This window comes from Phyllobates terribilis, unplaced genomic scaffold, assembly GCF_046119375.1.
Source record: "Phyllobates terribilis strain yellow unplaced genomic scaffold, ASM4611937v1 Scaffold_9__5_contigs__length_417890890, whole genome shotgun sequence".
NCBI lineage: Eukaryota > Metazoa > Chordata > Amphibia > Anura > Dendrobatidae > Phyllobates > Phyllobates terribilis.
The window spans coordinates 315,651,528-315,673,237 of NW_027362769.1; positions in this window are offsets into that span (position 1 = coordinate 315,651,528).

Sequence of the window (21,710 nt, forward strand, 5' to 3'; positions counted from 1 at the left end):
CGCTCACTGACATTTGCCCTATCTGAAAGTCTGATAAACGGCGGAAAAATGACTAACTCCAAAAAAAAATAATTTTCAACTTTTTTCAATTTTACCCCCGTGGGATATATATTCTACCCACACACATTTGGAACACTCCTGGGGTACCCTCACACATATTATTCCCTCATTTAGTGGATATTTTCACAAAAAAGTGAAATTTTCAAAAATCCAAAATATTGGCTGAAAATGACTAAATATCAAGGACTCATTGGGCGAATCGCTCTGGAACTGAAATCGGAACGCTCACTGACATTTGCCCTATCTGAAAGTCTGATAAACGCCGGAAGAATGGCTACGTCCAAAAAAAAAATTTTTTCAACTTTTTTCAATTTTACCCCCGTGGGATATATATTTTACCCACACACATTTGGAACCCTCCTGGGGTACCTTCACACATATTATTCCCTCATTTAGTGGATATTTTCACAAAAAAGTGAAATTTTCAAAAATCCAGAAAATTGGCTGAAAATGACTAAATATCAAGGACTCATTGGGCGAATCGCTCTGGAACTGAAATCGGAACGCTCACTGACATTTGCCCTATCTGAAAGTCTGATAAACGCTGGAAAAATGACTAAGTGAAAAAAAATATATTTTTTCAACTTTTTTCAATTTTACCCCGTAGGATATATATTCTACGCACACACATTTGGAACTCTCCTAGGGTACCCTCACACATATTATTCCCTCATTTAGTGGATATTTTCACAAAAAAGTGAAATTTTCAAAAATCGAAAATATTGGCTGAAAACAACTACATATCAGGGACTCATTGGGCAAATCGCTGTGGAACTGAAATCGGAACGCTCACTGACATTTGCCCTATCTGAAAGTCTGATAAACGCCGGAAAAATGACTAAGTCCAAAAAAAAAATATTTTTCAACTTTTTTCAATTTTACCCCTGTGGGATATATATTCTACCCACACACATTTGGTACTCTCCTGGGGTACCCTCACACATATTATTCCCTCATTTAGTGGATATTTTTTAAAAAAAGTGAATTTTTCAAAAATCCAGAAAATTGGCTGAAAATGACTAAATATCAAGGACTCATTCGGCGAATCGCTCTGGAACTGAAATCGGAACGCTCACTGACATTTGCCCTATCTGAAAGTCTGATAAACGCCGGAAAAATGACTAAGTCCAAAAAAAAAATATTTTTCAACTTTTTTCAGTTTTACCCCTGTGGGATATATATTCTACCCACACACATTTGGTACTCTCCTGGGGTACCCTCACACATATTATTCCCTCATTTAGTGGATATTTTCACAAAAAAGTGAAATTTTCAAAAATCGAAAATATTGGCTGAAAATGACTACATATCAAGGACTCATTGGGCGAATCGCTCTGAAACTGAAATCAGAATGCTCACTGACATTTGCCCTATCTGAAAGTCTGATAAACGCCGGAAAAATGAGTAAGTCCAAAAAAAAAATTTTTTTCAACTTTTTTCAATTTTACCCCTGTGGGATATATATTCTACCCACATACATTTGGAACTCTCCTGGGGTACCCTCACACATATTATTCCCTCATTTAGTGGATATTTTCCAAAAAAAGTGAATTTTTCAAAAATCCAGAAAATTGGCTGAAAATGACTAAATATCAAGGACTCATTGGGCGAATCGCTCTGGAACTGAAATCAGAACGCTCACTGACATTTACCCTATCTGAATGTCTGATAAACGCCGGAAAAATGAATAAGTCCAAAAAAAATATTTTTCAACTTTTTTGAATTTTACCCCCATGGGATATATATTCTACCCACACACATTTGGAACACTCCTGGGGTACCCTCACACATATTATTCCCTCATTTAGTGGATATTTTCACAATAAAGTGAATTTTTCAAAAATCCAGAAAATTGGCTGAAAATGACTAAATATCAAGGACTCATTGGGCGAATCGCTCTGGAACTGAAATCGGAACGCTAACTGACATTTGCCCTATCTGAAAGTCTGATAAACGCTGGAAAAATGACTAAGTGAAAAAATATATATTTTTTCAACTTTTTTCAATTTTACCCCGTAGGATATATATTCTACGCACACACATTTGGAACTCTCCTAGGGTACCCTCACACATATTATTCCCTCATTTAGTGGATATTTTCACAAAAAAGTGAAATTTTCAAAAATCGAAAATATTGGCTGAAAACAACTACATATCAGGGACTCATTGGGCGAATCGCTCTGGAACTGAAATCGGAACGCTCACTGACATTTGCCCTATCTGAAAGTCTGATAAACGCCGGAAAAATGACTAAGTCCAAAAAAAAAATTTTTTTCAACTTTTTTCAATTTTACCCCTGTGGGATATATATTCTACCCACACACATTTGGTACTCTCCTGGGGTACTCTCACACATATTATTCCCTCATTTAGTGGATATTTTAAAAAAAAAGTGAATTTTTCAAAAATCCAGAAAATTGGCTGAAAATGACTAAATATCAAGGACTCATTGGGCGAATCGCTCTGGAACCGAAATCGGAACGCTCACTGACATTTGCCCTATCTGAAAGTCTGATAAACGCCGGAAAAATGACTAAGTCCAAAAAAAAATATTTTTCAACTTTTTTCAATTTTACCCCCATGGGATATATATTCTACCCACACACATTTGGAACACTCCTGGGGTACCCTCACACATATTATTCCCTCATTTAGTGGATATTTTCACAAAAAAGTGAAATTTTCAAAAATCGAAAATATTGGCTGAAAATGACTACATATCAAGGACTCATTGGGCGAATCGCTCTGAAACTGAAATCAGAATGCTCACTGACATTTGCCCTATCTGAAAGTCTGATAAACGCCGGAAAAATGACTAAGTCCAAAAAAAAAATTTTTTTCAACTTTTTTCAATTTTACCCCCGTGGGATATATATTCTACCCACACACATCTGGAACTCTCCTGGGGTACCCTCACACATATTATTCCCTCATTTAGTGGATATTTTCACAAAAAAGTGAATTTTTCAAAAATCCAGAAAATTGGCTGAAAATGACTAAATATCAAGGACTCATTGGGCGAATCGCTCTCGAACTGAAATTGGAACGCTCACTGACATTTGCCCTATCTGAAAGTCTGATAAACGCCGGAAAAATGACTAAGTCCAAAAAAATATATTTTTCAACTTTTTTCAATTTTACCCCTGTGGGATATATATTCTACCCACACACATTTGGTACTCTACTTGGGTACCCTCACACATATTATTCCCTCATTTAGTGGATATTTTCAAAAAAAAGTGAATTTTTCAAAAATCCAGAAAATTGGCTGAAAATGACTAAATATCAAGGACTCATTGGGCGAATCGCTCTGGAACTGAAATCGGAACGCTCACTGACATTTGCCCTATCTGAAAGTCTGATAAACGCCGGAAAAATGACTAAGTCCAAAAAAATATATTTTTTCAACTTTTTTCAATTTTACCCCGTAGGATATATATTCTACGCACACACATTTGGAACTCTCCTAGGGTACCCTCACACATATTATTCCCTCATTTAGTGGATATTTTCACAAAAAAGTGAAATTTTCAAAAATCGAAAATATTGGCTGAAAATGACTACATATCAAGGACTCATTGGGCGAATCGCTCTGGAACTGAAATCAGAATGCTCACTGACATTTGCCCTATCGGAAAGTCTGATAAACGCCGGAAAAATGACTAAGTTAAAAAAAAAAAATATTTTTCAACTTTTTTCAATTTTACCCCCGTGGGATATATATTCTACCCACACACATTTGGAACTCTCCTGGGCTACCCTCACACATATTATTCCCTCATTTAGTGGATATTTTCACAAAAAAGTGAAATTTTCAAAAATCCAGAAAATTGGCTGAAAATGACTAAATATCAAGGACTCATTGGGCGAATCGGTCTGGAACTGAAATCGGAACGCTCACTGACATTTGCCCTATCTGAAAGTCTGATAAACGCCGGAAAAATGACTAAGTCCAAAAAAAAATATTTTTCAACTTTTTTCAATTTTACCCCCGTGGGATATATATTCTACCCAAACACATTTGGAACACTCCTGGGGTACCCTCACACATATTATTCCCTCATTTAATGGATATTTTCACAAAAAAGTGAAATTTTCAAAAATCCAAAATATTGGCTGAAAATGACTAAATATCAAGGACTCATTGGGCGAATCGCTCTGGAACTGAAATCGGAACGCTCACTGACATTTGCCCTATCTGAAAGTCTGATAAACGCCGGAAAAATGACTAAGTCCAAAAATTTTTTTTTCAACTTTTTTCAATTTTACCCCCATGGGATATGTATTCTACCCACACGCATTTGGAACACTCCTGGGGTACCCTCACACATATTATTCCCTCATTTAGTGGATATTTTCACAAAAAAGTGAAATTTTCAAAAATCCAGAAAATTGGCTGAAAATGACTAAATATCAAGGACTCATTGGGCGAATCGCTCTGGAACTGAAATCGGAACTCTCACTGACATTTGCCCTATCTGAAAGTCTGATAAACACCAGAAAAATGACTAAGTCTAAAAAAAAATATTTTTCAACTTTTTTCAATTTTACCCCCGTGGGATATATGTTCTACCCACACACATTTGGAACACTCCTGGGCTACCCTCACACATATTATTCCCTCATTTAGTGGATATTTTCACAAAAAACTGAATTTTTCAAAAATCCAAAAAATTGGCTGAAAATGACTAAATATCAAGGACTCATTGGGCGAATCGCTCTGGAACTGAAATCGGAACGCTCACTGACATTTGCCCCATCTGAAAGTCTGATAAACGCCGGAAAAATGACTAAGTCCAAAAAATTTTTTTTTTCAACTTTTTTCAATTTTACCCCCGTGGGATATATATTCTACCCACACACATTTGGAACACTCCTGGGGTACCCTCACACATATTATTCCCTCATTTAGTGGATATTTTCACAATAAAGTGAATTTTTCAAAAATCCAGAAAATTGGCTGAAAATGACTAAATATCAAGGACTCATTGGGCGAATCGCTCTGGAACTGAAATCGGAACGCTAACTGACATTTGCCCTATCTGAAAGTCTGATAAACGCTGGAAAAATGACTAAGTGAAAAAATATATATTTTTTCAACTTTTTTCAATTTTACCCCGTAGGATATATATTCTACGCACACACATTTGGAACTCTCCTAGGGTACCCTCACACATATTATTCCCTCATTTAGTGGATATTTTCACAAAAAAGTGAAATTTTCAAAAATCGAAAATATTGGCTGAAAACAACTACATATCAGGGACTCATTGGGCGAATCGCTCTGGAACTGAAATCGGAACGCTCACTGACATTTGCCCTATCTGAAAGTCTGATAAACGCCGGAAAAATGACTAAGTCCAAAAAAAAAATTTTTTTCAACTTTTTTCAATTTTACCCCTGTGGGATATATATTCTACCCACACACATTTGGTACTCTCCTGGGGTACTCTCACACATATTATTCCCTCATTTAGTGGATATTTTAAAAAAAAAGTGAATTTTTCAAAAATCCAGAAAATTGGCTGAAAATGACTAAATATCAAGGACTCATTGGGCGAATCGCTCTGGAACCGAAATCGGAACGCTCACTGACATTTGCCCTATCTGAAAGTCTGATAAACGCCGGAAAAATGACTAAGTCCAAAAAAAAATATTTTTCAACTTTTTTCAATTTTACCCCCATGGGATATATATTCTACCCACACACATTTGGAACACTCCTGGGGTACCCTCACACATATTATTCCCTCATTTAGTGGATATTTTCACAAAAAAGTGAAATTTTCAAAAATCGAAAATATTGGCTGAAAATGACTACATATCAAGGACTCATTGGGCGAATCGCTCTGAAACTGAAATCAGAATGCTCACTGACATTTGCCCTATCTGAAAGTCTGATAAACGCCGGAAAAATGACTAAGTCCAAAAAAAAAATTTTTTTCAACTTTTTTCAATTTTACCCCCGTGGGATATATATTCTACCCACACACATCTGGAACTCTCCTGGGGTACCCTCACACATATTATTCCCTCATTTAGTGGATATTTTCACAAAAAAGTGAATTTTTCAAAAATCCAGAAAATTGGCTGAAAATGACTAAATATCAAGGACTCATTGGGCGAATCGCTCTCGAACTGAAATTGGAACGCTCACTGACATTTGCCCTATCTGAAAGTCTGATAAACGCCGGAAAAATGACTAAGTCCAAAAAAATATATTTTTCAACTTTTTTCAATTTTACCCCTGTGGGATATATATTCTACCCACACACATTTGGTACTCTACTTGGGTACCCTCACACATATTATTCCCTCATTTAGTGGATATTTTCAAAAAAAAGTGAATTTTTCAAAAATCCAGAAAATTGGCTGAAAATGACTAAATATCAAGGACTCATTGGGCGAATCGCTCTGGAACTGAAATCGGAACGCTCACTGACATTTGCCCTATCTGAAAGTCTGATAAACGCCGGAAAAATGACTAAGTCCAAAAAAATATATTTTTTCAACTTTTTTCAATTTTACCCCGTAGGATATATATTCTACGCACACACATTTGGAACTCTCCTAGGGTACCCTCACACATATTATTCCCTCATTTAGTGGATATTTTCACAAAAAAGTGAAATTTTCAAAAATCGAAAATATTGGCTGAAAATGACTACATATCAAGGACTCATTGGGCGAATCGCTCTGGAACTGAAATCAGAATGCTCACTGACATTTGCCCTATCGGAAAGTCTGATAAACGCCGGAAAAATGACTAAGTTAAAAAAAAAAAATATTTTTCAACTTTTTTCAATTTTACCCCCGTGGGATATATATTCTACCCACACACATTTGGAACTCTCCTGGGCTACCCTCACACATATTATTCCCTCATTTAGTGGATATTTTCACAAAAAAGTGAAATTTTCAAAAATCCAGAAAATTGGCTGAAAATGACTAAATATCAAGGACTCATTGGGCGAATCGGTCTGGAACTGAAATCGGAACGCTCACTGACATTTGCCCTATCTGAAAGTCTGATAAACGCCGGAAAAATGACTAAGTCCAAAAAAAAATATTTTTCAACTTTTTTCAATTTTACCCCCGTGGGATATATATTCTACCCAAACACATTTGGAACACTCCTGGGGTACCCTCACACATATTATTCCCTCATTTAATGGATATTTTCACAAAAAAGTGAAATTTTCAAAAATCCAAAATATTGGCTGAAAATGACTAAATATCAAGGACTCATTGGGCGAATCGCTCTGGAACTGAAATCGGAACGCTCACTGACATTTGCCCTATCTGAAAGTCTGATAAACGCCGGAAAAATGACTAAGTCCAAAAATTTTTTTTTCAACTTTTTTCAATTTTACCCCCATGGGATATGTATTCTACCCACACGCATTTGGAACACTCCTGGGGTACCCTCACACATATTATTCCCTCATTTAGTGGATATTTTCACAAAAAAGTGAAATTTTCAAAAATCCAGAAAATTGGCTGAAAATGACTAAATATCAAGGACTCATTGGGCGAATCGCTCTGGAACTGAAATCGGAACTCTCACTGACATTTGCCCTATCTGAAAGTCTGATAAACACCAGAAAAATGACTAAGTCTAAAAAAAAATATTTTTCAACTTTTTTCAATTTTACCCCCGTGGGATATATGTTCTACCCACACACATTTGGAACACTCCTGGGCTACCCTCACACATATTATTCCCTCATTTAGTGGATATTTTCACAAAAAACTGAATTTTTCAAAAATCCAAAAAATTGGCTGAAAATGACTAAATATCAAGGACTCATTGGGCGAATCGCTCTGGAACTGAAATCGGAACGCTCACTGACATTTGCCCCATCTGAAAGTCTGATAAACGCCGGAAAAATGACTAAGTCCAAAAAATTTTTTTTTTCAACTTTTTTCAATTTTACCCCCGTGGGATATATATTCTACCCACACAAATTTGGAACTCTCCTGGGGTACCCTCACACATATTATTCCCTCATTTAGTGGATATTTTCACAAAAAAGTGACATTTTCATAAATCCTAAATATTGGCTGAAAACGACTAAATATCAAGGACTCATTGGGCGAATCACTCTGGAACTGAAATCGGAACGCTCACTGACATTTGCCCTATCTGAAAGTCTGATAAACGCCGGAAAAATGACTAAGTCAAAAAATATATATTTTTTCAACTTTTTTCAATTTTACCCCGTAGGATATATATTCTACCCACACACATTTGGAACTCTCCTAGGGTACCCTCACACATATTATTCCCTCATTTAGTGGATATTTTCACAAAAAAGTGAATTTTTCAAACATCGAAAATATTGGCTGAAAACAACTACATATCAAGGACTCATTGGGCGAATCTCTCTGGAACTGAAATCGGAACGCTCACTGACATTTGCCCTATCTGAAAGTCTGATAAACGCCGGAAAAATGACTAAGTCCAAAAAAAAATATTTTTCAACTTTTTTCAATTTTACCCCCGTGGGATATATAGTCTACCCACACACATTTGGAACTCTCCTGGGGTACCCTCACACATATTATTCCCTCATTTAGTGGATATTTTCACAAAAAAGTGAAATTTTCAAAAATCCAGAAACTTGGCTGAAAACGACTAAATATCAAGGACTCATTGGGTGAATCGCTCTGGAACTGAAATCGGAACGCTCACTGACATTTGCCCTATCTGAAAGTCTGATAAACGCCGGAAAAATGACTAAGTCCAAAAAAAAATATTTTTCAACTTTTTTCAATTTTACCCCCGTGGGATATATATTCTACCCACACACATTTGGAACACTCCTGGGGTACCCTCACACATATTATTCCCTCATTTAGTGGATATTTTCACAAAAAAGTGAAAATCTCAAAAATCCAAAATATTGGCTGAAAACGACTAAATATCAAGACTCATTGGGTGAATCGCTCTGGAACTGAAATCGGAACGCTCACTGACATTTGCCCTATCTGAAAGTCTGATAAACGCCGGAAAAATGACTAAGTCGAAAAAAAAAATTATTTTCAACTTTTTTCAATTTTACCCCCGTGGGATATATATTCTACCCACACACATTTGGAACTCTCCTGGGGTACCCTCACACATATTATTCCCTCATTTAGTGGATATTTTCACAAAAAAGTGAATTTTTCAAAAATCCAGAAAATTGGCTGAAAATGACTAAATATAAAGGACTCATTGGGCGAATCGCTCTGGAACTGAAATCGGAACGCTCACTGACATTTGCCCTATCTGAAAGTCTGATAAACGGCGGAAAAATGACTAACTCCAAAAAAAAATAATTTTCAACTTTTTTCAATTTTACCCCCGTGGGATATATATTCTACCCACACACATTTGGAACACTCCTGGGGTACCCTCACACATATTATTCCCTCATTTAGTGGATATTTTCACAAAAAAGTGAAATTTTCAAAAATCCAAAATATTGGCTGAAAATGACTAAATATCAAGGACTCATTGGGCGAATCGCTCTGGAACTGAAATCGGAACGCTCACTGACATTTGCCCTATCTGAAAGTCTGATAAACGCCGGAAGAATGGCTACGTCCAAAAAAAAAATTTTTTCAACTTTTTTCAATTTTACCCCCGTGGGATATATATTTTACCCACACACATTTGGAACCCTCCTGGGGTACCTTCACACATATTATTCCCTCATTTAGTGGATATTTTCACAAAAAAGTGAAATTTTCAAAAATCCAGAAAATTGGCTGAAAATGACTAAATATCAAGGACTCATTGGGCGAATCGCTCTGGAACTGAAATCGGAACGCTCACTGACATTTGCCCTATCTGAAAGTCTGATAAACGCTGGAAAAATGACTAAGTGAAAAAAAATATATTTTTTCAACTTTTTTCAATTTTACCCCGTAGGATATATATTCTACGCACACACATTTGGAACTCTCCTAGGGTACCCTCACACATATTATTCCCTCATTTAGTGGATATTTTCACAAAAAAGTGAAATTTTCAAAAATCGAAAATATTGGCTGAAAACAACTACATATCAGGGACTCATTGGGCAAATCGCTGTGGAACTGAAATCGGAACGCTCACTGACATTTGCCCTATCTGAAAGTCTGATAAACGCCGGAAAAATGACTAAGTCCAAAAAAAAAATATTTTTCAACTTTTTTCAATTTTACCCCTGTGGGATATATATTCTACCCACACACATTTGGTACTCTCCTGGGGTACCCTCACACATATTATTCCCTCATTTAGTGGATATTTTTTAAAAAAAGTGAATTTTTCAAAAATCCAGAAAATTGGCTGAAAATGACTAAATATCAAGGACTCATTCGGCGAATCGCTCTGGAACTGAAATCGGAACGCTCACTGACATTTGCCCTATCTGAAAGTCTGATAAACGCCGGAAAAATGACTAAGTCCAAAAAAAAAATATTTTTCAACTTTTTTCAGTTTTACCCCTGTGGGATATATATTCTACCCACACACATTTGGTACTCTCCTGGGGTACCCTCACACATATTATTCCCTCATTTAGTGGATATTTTCACAAAAAAGTGAAATTTTCAAAAATCGAAAATATTGGCTGAAAATGACTACATATCAAGGACTCATTGGGCGAATCGCTCTGAAACTGAAATCAGAATGCTCACTGACATTTGCCCTATCTGAAAGTCTGATAAACGCCGGAAAAATGAGTAAGTCCAAAAAAAAAATTTTTTTCAACTTTTTTCAATTTTACCCCTGTGGGATATATATTCTACCCACATACATTTGGAACTCTCCTGGGGTACCCTCACACATATTATTCCCTCATTTAGTGGATATTTTCCAAAAAAAGTGAATTTTTCAAAAATCCAGAAAATTGGCTGAAAATGACTAAATATCAAGGACTCATTGGGCGAATCGCTCTGGAACTGAAATCAGAACGCTCACTGACATTTACCCTATCTGAATGTCTGATAAACGCCGGAAAAATGAATAAGTCCAAAAAAAATATTTTTCAACTTTTTTGAATTTTACCCCCATGGGATATATATTCTACCCACACACATTTGGAACACTCCTGGGGTACCCTCACACATATTATTCCCTCATTTAGTGGATATTTTCACAATAAAGTGAATTTTTCAAAAATCCAGAAAATTGGCTGAAAATGACTAAATATCAAGGACTCATTGGGCGAATCGCTCTGGAACTGAAATCGGAACGCTAACTGACATTTGCCCTATCTGAAAGTCTGATAAACGCTGGAAAAATGACTAAGTGAAAAAATATATATTTTTTCAACTTTTTTCAATTTTACCCCGTAGGATATATATTCTACGCACACACATTTGGAACTCTCCTAGGGTACCCTCACACATATTATTCCCTCATTTAGTGGATATTTTCACAAAAAAGTGAAATTTTCAAAAATCGAAAATATTGGCTGAAAACAACTACATATCAGGGACTCATTGGGCGAATCGCTCTGGAACTGAAATCGGAACGCTCACTGACATTTGCCCTATCTGAAAGTCTGATAAACGCCGGAAAAATGACTAAGTCCAAAAAAATAATATTTTTCAACTTTTTTCAATTTTACCCCTGTGGGATATATATTCTACCCACACACATTTGGTACTCTCCTGGGGTACCCTCACACATATTATTCCCTCATTTAGTGGATATTTTCAAAAAAAAGTGAATTTTTCAAAAATCCAGAAAATTGGCTGAAAATGACTAAATATCAAGGACTCATTGGGCGAATCGCTCTGGAACTGAAATCGGAACGCTCACTGACATTTGCCCTATCTGAAAGTCTGATAAACGCCGGAAAAATGACTAAGTCCAAAAAAAAAATATTTTTCAACTTTTTTCAATTTTACCCCTGTGGGATATATATTCTACCCACACACATTTGGTACTCTCCTGGGGTACCCTCACACATATTATTCCCTCATTTAGTGGATATTTTCACAAAAAAGTGAAATTTTCAAAAATCGAAAATATTGGCTGAAAATGACTACATATCAAGGACTCATTGGGCGAATCGCTCTGAAACTGAAATCAGAATGCTCACTGACATTTGCCCTATCTGAAAGTCTGATAAACGCCGGAAAAATGACTAAGTCCAAAAAAAAAATTTTTTTCAACTTTTTTCAATTTTACCCCCGTGGGATATATATTCTACCCACACACATTTGGAACTCTCCTGGGGTACCCTCACACATATTATTCCCTCATTTAGTGGATATTTTCACAAAAAAGTGAATTTTTCAAAAATCCAGAAAATTGGCTGAAAATGACTAAATATCAAGGACTCATTGGGCGAATCGCTCTCGAACTGAAATTGGAACGCTCACTGACATTTGCCCTATCTGAAAGTCTGATAAACGCTGGAAAAATGACTAAGTGAAAAAAAATATATTTTTTCAACTTTTTTCAATTTTACCCCGTAGGATATATATTCTACGCACACACATTTGGAACTCTCCTAGGGTACCCTCACACATATTATTCCCTCATTTAGTGGATATTTTCACAAAAAAGTGAAATTTTCAAAAATCGAAAATATTGGCTGAAAACAACTACATATCAGGGACTCATTGGGCGAATCGCTCTGGAACTGAAATCGGAACGCTCACTGACATTTGCCCTATCTGAAAGTCTGATAAACGCCGGAAAAATGACTAAGTCCAAAAAAAAAATATTTTTCAACTTTTTTCAATTTTACCCCTGTGGGATATTTATTCTACCCACACACATTTGGTACTCTCCTGGGGTACCCTCACACATATTATTCCCTCATTTAGTGGATATTTTAAAAAAAAAGTGAATTTTTCAAAAATCCAGAAAATTGGCTGAAAATGACTAAATATCAAGGACTCATTGGGCGAATCGCTCTGGAACTGAAATCGGAACGCTCACTGACATTTGCCCTATCTGAAAGACTGATAAACGCCGGAAAAATGACTAAGTCCAAAAAAAAAATATTTTTCAACTTTTTTCAATTTTACCCCTCTGGGATATATATTCTAACCACACACATTTGGTACTCTCCTGGGGTACCCTCACACATATTATTCCCTCATTTAGTGGATATTTTAAAAAAAAAAGTGAATTTTTCAAAAATCCAGAAAATTGGCTGAAAATGACTAAATATCAAGGACTCATTGGGCGAATCGCTCTGGAACTGAAATCGGAACGCTCACTGACATTTGCCCTATCTGAAAGTCTGATAAACGCCGGAAAAATGACTAAGTCCAAAAAAAAATGTTTTTCAACTTTTTTCAATTTTACCCCCGTGGGATATATATTCTACCCACACACATTTGGTACTCTCCTGGGGTACCCTCACACATATTATTCCCTCATTTAGTGGATATTTTCACAAAAAAGTGAAATTTTCAAAAATCCAGAAAATTGGCTTAAAATGACTAAATATCAAGGACTCATTGGGCGAATCGCTCTGGAACTGAAATCGGAACGCTCACTGACATTTGCCCTATCTGAAAGTCTGATAAACGCCGGAAGAATGGCTAAGTCCAAAAAAAAAATTTTTTCTAATTTTTCAATTTTACCCCCGTGGGATATATATTTTACCCACACACATTTGGAACTCTCCTGGGGTACCCTCACACATATTATTCCCTCATTTAGTGGATATTTTCACAAAAAAGTGAATTTTTCAAAAATCCAGAAAATTGGCTGAAAACGACAAAATATCAAGGACTCATTGGGCGAATCGCTCTGGAACTGAAATCGGAACGCTCACTGACATTTTCCCTATCTGAAAGTCGGATAAACGCCGGAAAAATGACTAAGTGCAAAAAAAATAATTTTTCAACTTTTTTCAATTTTACCCCAGTGGGATATATATTCTACCCACACACATTTAGAACATTCCTGTGGTACCCTCACACATATTATTCCTTCATTTAGTGGATATTTTCACAAAAAAGTGAAATTTTCAAAAATCCAAAATATTGGCTGAAAACGACTACATATCAAGGACTCATTGGGCGAATCGCTCTGGAACTGAAATCGGAACGCTCACTGACATTTGCCCTATCTGAAAGTCTGATAAACGCCAGAAAAATGGCTAAGTCCAAAAAAAAATTTTTTTCAACTTTTCTCAATTTTACCCCCGTGGGATATATATTCTACCCACACACATTTGGAACTCTCCTGGGGTACCCTCACACATATTATTCCCTCATTTAGTGGATATTTTCACAAAAAAGTGAAATTTTCAAAAATCCAGAAAATTGGTTGAAAACGACTAAATATCAAGGACTCATTGGGCGAATCACTCTGGAACTGAAATCGGAACGCTCACTGACATTTGCCCTATCTGAAAGTCTGATAAACGCCGGAAAAATGACTAAGTCCAAAAAAAATAATTTTTCAACTTTTTTCAATTTTACCCCCGTAGGATATATATTCTACCCACACACATTTAGAACATTCCCGTGGTACCCTCACACATATTATTCCATCATTTAGTGGATATTTTCACAAAAAAGTGAATTTTTCAAAAATCCAAAATATTGGCTGAAAACGACTACATATCAAGGACTCATTGGGCGAAGCGCTCTGGAACTGAAATCGTAACGCTCACTGACATTTGCACTATCTGAAAGTCTGATAAATGCCGGAAAAATGGGTAAGACCAAAAAAAAATTTTTTTCAACTTTTTTCAATTTTACCTCTGTGGGATATATATTTTACCCACACACATTTGGAACTCTCCTGGGGTACCCTCACACATATTATTCCCTCATTTAGTGGATATTTTCACAAAAAAGTGAATTTTTCAAAAATCCAGAAAATTGGCTGAAAACGACTAAATATCAAGGACTCATTGGGCGAATCGCTCTGGAACTGAAATCGGAACGCTCACTGACATTTGCCCTATCTGAAAGACTGATAAACGCCGGAAAAATGACTAAGTCCAAAAAAAAAATATTTTTCAACTTTTTTCAATTTTACCCCTCTGGGATATATATTCTAACCACACACATTTGGTACTCTCCTGGGGTACCCTCACACATATTATTCCCTCATTTAGTGGATATTTTCACAAAAAAGTGAAATTTTCAAAAATCCAGAAAATTGGCTTAAAATGACTAAATATCAAGGCCTCATTGGGCGAATCGCTCTGGAACTGAAATCGCAACGCTCACTGACATTTGCCCTATCTGAAAGTCTGATAAACGCCAGAAAAATTACTAAGTCCAAAAAATTTTTTTTTCAACTTTTTTCAATTTTACCCCCGTGGGATATGTATTCTACCCACACGCATTTGGAACACTCCTGGGGTACCCTCACACATATTATTCCCTCATTTAGTGGATATTTTCACAAAAAAGTGAAATTTTCAAAAATCCAGAAAATTGGCTTAAAATGACTAAATATCAAGGACTCATTGGGCGAATTGGTCTGGAACTGAAATCGGAACGCTCACTGACATTTGCCCTATCTGAAAGTCTGATAAACGCCAGAAAAATGACTAAGTCCAAAAAAAAAATTTTTCATCTTTTTTCAATTTTACCCCCGTGGGATATATATTCTACCCACACACATTTGGAACACTCCTGGGGTACCCTCACACATATTATTCCCTCATTTAATGGATATTTTCACAAAAAAGTGAAATTTTCAAAAATCCAAAATATTGGCTGAAAATGACTAAATATCAAGGACTCATTGGGCGAATCGCTCTGGAACTGAAATCGCAACGCTCACTGACATTTGCCCTATCTGAAAGTCTGATAAACGCCGGAAAAATGACTAAGTCCAAAAAAAAATATTTTTCAACTTTTTTCAATTTTACCCCCGTGGGATATATAGTCTACCCACACACAATTGGAACTCTCCTGGGGTACCCTCACACATATTATTCCCTCATTTAGTGCATATTTTCACAAAAAAGTGAAATTTTCAAAAATCCAGAAACTTGGCTGAAAATGACTAAATATCAAGGACTCATTGGGCGAATCTCTCTGGAACTGAAATCGGAACGCTCACTGACATTTGCCCTATCTGAAAGTCTGATAAACGCCGGAAAAATGACTAAGTCCAAAAAAAAATATTTTTCAACTTTTTTCAATTTTACCCCCGTGGGATATATAGTCTACCCACACACATTTGGAACTCTCCTGGGGTACCCTCACACATATTATTCCCTCATTTAGTGGATATTTTCACAAAAAAGTGAAATTTTCAAAAATCCAGAAACTTGGCTGAAAACGACTAAATATCAAGGACTCATTGGGCGAATCGCTCTGGAACTGAAATCGGAACGCTCACTGACATTTGCCCTATCTGAAAGTCTGATAAACGCCGGAAAAATGACTAAGTCCAAAAAAAAATATTTTTCAACTTTTTTCAATTTTACCCCCGTGGGATATATATTCTACCCTCACACATTTGGAACACTCCTGGGGTACCCTCACACATATTATTCCCTCATTTAGTGGATATTTTCACAAAAAAGTGAACATCTCAAAAATCGAAAATATTGGCTGAAAACGACTACATATCAAGGACTCATTGGGCGAATCTCTCTGGAACTGAAATCGGAACGCTCACTGACATTTGCCCTATCTGAAAGTCTGATAAACGCCGGAAGAATGGCTACGTCAAAAAAAAAAATTTTTTCAACTTTTTTCAATTTTACCCCGGTGGGATATATATTTTACCCACACACATTTGGAACTCTCCTGGGGTACCCTCACACATATTATTCCCTCATTTAGTGGATATTTTCACAAAAAAGTGAATTTTTCAAAAATCCAGAAAATTGGCTGAAAACGACTAAATATCAAGGACTCATTGGGCGAATCGCTCTGGAACTGAAATCGGAACGCTCACTGACATTTTCCCTATCTGAAAGTCGGATAAACGCCGGAAAAATGACTAAGTCCAAAAAAAATAATTTTTCAACTTTTTTCAATTTTACCCCCGTAGGATATATATTCTACCCACACACATTTAGAACATTCCTGTGGTACCCTCACACATATTATTCCCTCATTTAGTGGATATTTTCACAAAAAAGTGAAATTTTCAAAAATCCAAAATATTGGCTGAAAACGACTACATATCAAGGACTCATTAGGCGAATCGCTCTGGAACTGAAATCGGAACGCTCACTGACATTTGCCCTATCTGAAAGTCTGATAAACTCCGTAAAAATTGCTAAGTCCAAAAAAATATTTTTTTCAACTTTTTTCAATTTTACCCACGTGGGATATATATTCTACCCACACACATTTGGAACTCTCCTGGGGTACCCTCACACATATTATTCCCTCATTTAGTGGATATTTTCACAAAAAAGTGAAATTTTCAAAAATCCAAAATATTGGCTGAAAACGACTAAATATCAAGGACTCATTGGGCGAATCGCTCTGGAACTGAAATCGGAATGCTCACTGACATTTGCCCTATCTGAAAGTCGGATAAACGCCGGAAAAATGACTAAGTCCAAAAAAAAATTATTTTTCAACTTTTTTCAATTTTACCCCCGTAGGATATATATTCTACCCACACACATTTAGAACATTCCTGTAGTACCCTCACACATATAATTCCCTCATTTAGTGGATATTTTCACAAAAAAGTGAAATTTTCAAAAATCCAAAATATTAGCTGAAAACGACTAAATATCAAGGACTCATTGGGCGAATCGCTCTGGAACTGAAATCGGAACGCTCACTGACATTTGCACTATCTGAAAGTCTGATAAACGCCGGAAAAATGGGTAAGTCCCAAAAAAAAATTTTTTCAACTTTTTTCAATTTTACCCCCGTGGGATATATATTTTACCCACACACATTTGGAACTCTCCTGGGGTACCCTCACACATATTATTCCCTCATTTAGTGGATATTTTCACAAAAAAGTGAATTTTTCAAAAATCCAGAAAATTGGCTGAAAACGACTAAATATCAAGGACTCATTGGGCGAATCGCTCTGGAACTGAAATCGGAACGCTCACTGACATTTGCCCTATCTGAAAGTCTGATAAACGCCGGAAAAATGGGTAAGTCCAAAAAAATATTTTTTTCAACTTTTTTCAATTTTACCCACGTGGGATATATATTCTACCCACACACATTTGGAACTCTCCTGGGGTACCCTCACACATATTATTCCCTCATTTAGTGGATATTTTCACAAAAAAGTGAAATTTTCAAAAATCCAAAATATTGGCTGAAAACGACTAAATATAAAGGACTCATTGGGCGAATCGCTCTGGAACTGAAATCGGAATGCTCACTGACATTTGCCCTATCTGAAAGTCGGATAAACGCTGGAAAAATGACTAAGTCCAAAAAAAATTATTTTTCAACTTTTTTCAATTTTACCCCCGTAGGATATATATTCTACCCACACACATTTAGAACATTCCTGTGGTACCCTCACACATATTATTCCCTCATTTAGTGGATATTTTCACAAAAAAGTGAAATTTTCAAAAATCCAAAATATTAGCTGAAAACGACTAAATATCAAGGACTCATTGGGCGAATCGCTCTGGAACTGAAATCGGAACGCTCACTGACATTTGCACTATCTGAAAGTCTGATAAACGCCGGAAAAATGGGTAAGTCCCAAAAAAAAATTTTTTCAACTTTTTTCAATTTTACCCCCGTGGGATATATATTTTACCCACACACATTTGGAACTCTCCTGGGGTACCCTCACACATATTATTCCCTCATTTAGTGGATATTTTCACAAAAAAGTGAATTTTTCAAAAATCCAGAAAATTGGCTGAAAACGACTAAATATCAAGGACTCATTGGGCGAATCGCTCTGGAACTGAAATCGGAACGCTCACTGACATTTGCCCTATCTGAAAGTCTGATAAACGCCGGAAAAATGGGTAAGTCCAAAAAAATATTTTTTTCAACTTTTTTCAATTTTACCCACGTGGGATATATATTCTACCCACACACATTTGGAACTCTCCTGGGGTACCCTCACACATATTATTCCCTCATTTAGTGGATATTTTCACAAAAAAGTGAAATTTTCAAAAATCCAAAATATTGGCTGAAAACGACTAAATATAAAGGACTCATTGGGCGAATCGCTCTGGAACTGAAATCGGAATGCTCACTGACATTTGCCCTATCTGAAAGTCGGATAAACGCTGGAAAAATGACTAAGTCCAAAAAAAATTATTTTTCAACTTTTTTCAATTTTACCCCCGTAGGATATATATTCTACCCACACACATTTAGAACATTCCTGTGGTACCCTCACACATATTATTCCCTCATTTAGTGGATATTTTCACAAAAAAGTGAAATTTTCAAAAATCCAAAATATTGGCTGAAAACGACTACATATCAAGGACTCATTAGGCGAATCGCTCTGGAACTGAAATCGGAACGCTCACTGACATTTGCACTATCTGAAAGTCTGATAAACGCTGGAAAAATGGGTAAGTCCAAAAAAAAATTTTTTCAACTTTTTTCAATTTTACCCCCGTGGGATATATATTCTACCCACACACATTTGGAACACTCCTGGGGTACCCTCACACATATTATTCCCTCATTTAGTGGATATTTTCACAAAAAAGTGAAATTTTCAAAAATCCAAAATATTGGCTGAAAACGACAAAATATCAAGGACTCATTGGGCGAATCGCTCTGGAACTGAAATCGGAACGCTCACTGACATTTGCCCTATCTGAAAGTCTGACAAACGCCGGAAAAATGAGTAAGTCCCAAAAAAAATTTTTTTCAACTTTTTTCAATTTTACCCCGTGGCATATATATTCTACCCACACACATTTGGAACTCTCCTGGGGTACCCTCACACATATTATTCCCTCATTTAGTGGATATTTTCACAAAAAAGTGAAAATTTCAAAAATCCAGAAAATTGGCTGAAAACGAATAAATTTCAAGGACTCTTTGGGCGAATCGCTCTGGAACTGAAATCGGAACGCTCACTGACATTTGCCCTATCTGAAAGTCTGATAAACGCGGGAAAAATGTCTAAGTCCAAAAAAAAAAATTTTTAAACTTTTTACAATTATACCCCCGTGGGATATATACTCTACCCACACACATTTGGAACTCTCCTGGGGTACCCTCACACATATTATTCCCTCAATTAGTGGATATTTTCACAAAAAAGTGAAATTCTCAAAAATCCAGAAAATTTGCTGAAAACGACTAAATATCAAGGACTCATTGGGCGAATCGCTCTGGAACTGAAATCTGAACGCTCACTGACATTTGCCCTATCTGAAAGTCTGATAAACGGCGGAAAAATGGCTAAGTCCCAAAAAAAAATGTTTTCAACTTTTTTCAATTTTACCCCCGTGGGATATATATTCTACCCACACACATTTGGAACTCTCCTGGGGTACCCTCACACATATTATTCCCTCATTTAGTGGATATTTTCACAAAAAAGTGAAATTTTCAAAAATCCAGAAAATTGGTTGAAAACGACTAAATATCAAGGACTCATTGGATGAATCGCTCTGGAACTGAAATCGGAACGCTCACTGACATTTCCCCTATCTGAAAGTCTGATAAATGTTGGAAAAATGAGTAAGTCCCAAAAAAAAAATGTTCAACTTTTTTCAATTTTACCCCCGTGGGATATATATTCTACCCACACACATTTGGATCACTCCTGGGGTACACTCACACATATTATTCCCTCATTTTGTGGATATTTTCACAAAAAAGTGAAATTTTCAAAAATCCAAAGTATTGGATGAAAACGACTAAATATCAAGGACTTATTGGGCTAATCGCTCTGGATCTGAAATCGGAACGCTCACTGACATTTGCCCTATCTGAAAGTCTGATAAACGCCGGAAAAATGGCTAAGTCCAAAAAAAATTTTTTTTCAACTTTTTTCAATTTTACCCCCGTGAGATATATATTCTACCCACACACATTTGGAACTCTCCTGGGGTACCCTCACACATATTATTCCCTCATTTAGTGGATATTTTCACAAAAAAGTAAAATTTTCAAAAATCCAGAAAATTGGCTGAAAACGACTAAATATCAAGGACTCATTGGGCGAATCGCTCTGGAACTGAAATCGGAACGCTCACTGACATTTGCCCTATCTGAAAGTCTGATAAACGCCGGAAAGATGACTAAGTCGAAAAAAAAAAATTTTCAACTTCTTTCAATTTTACCCCCGTGGGATATATATTCTACCCACACACATTTGGAACACTCCTGGGGTACCCTTACACATATTATTCCCTCATTTAGTGGACATTTTCACAAAAAAATGAAATTTTCAAAAATCCAAATATTGGCTGAAAACGACTACATGTCAATGACTCATTGGGCGAATCGCTCTGGAACTGAAATCAAAACGCTCACTGACATTTGCCCTATCTGAAAGTCTGATAAACGCCGGAAAGATGACTAAGTCCAAAAAAAAAAATTTTTCAACTTTTTTCAATTTTACTCCCATAGGATATTTATTCTACCCACACACATTTGGAACTCTCCTGGGGTACCCTCACACATATTATTCCATCATTTAGTGGATATTTTCACAAAAAAGTGAATTTTTCAAAAATCCTGAAAATTGGCTGAAAACGACTAAATATCAAGGACTCATTGGGCGAATCGCTCTGGAA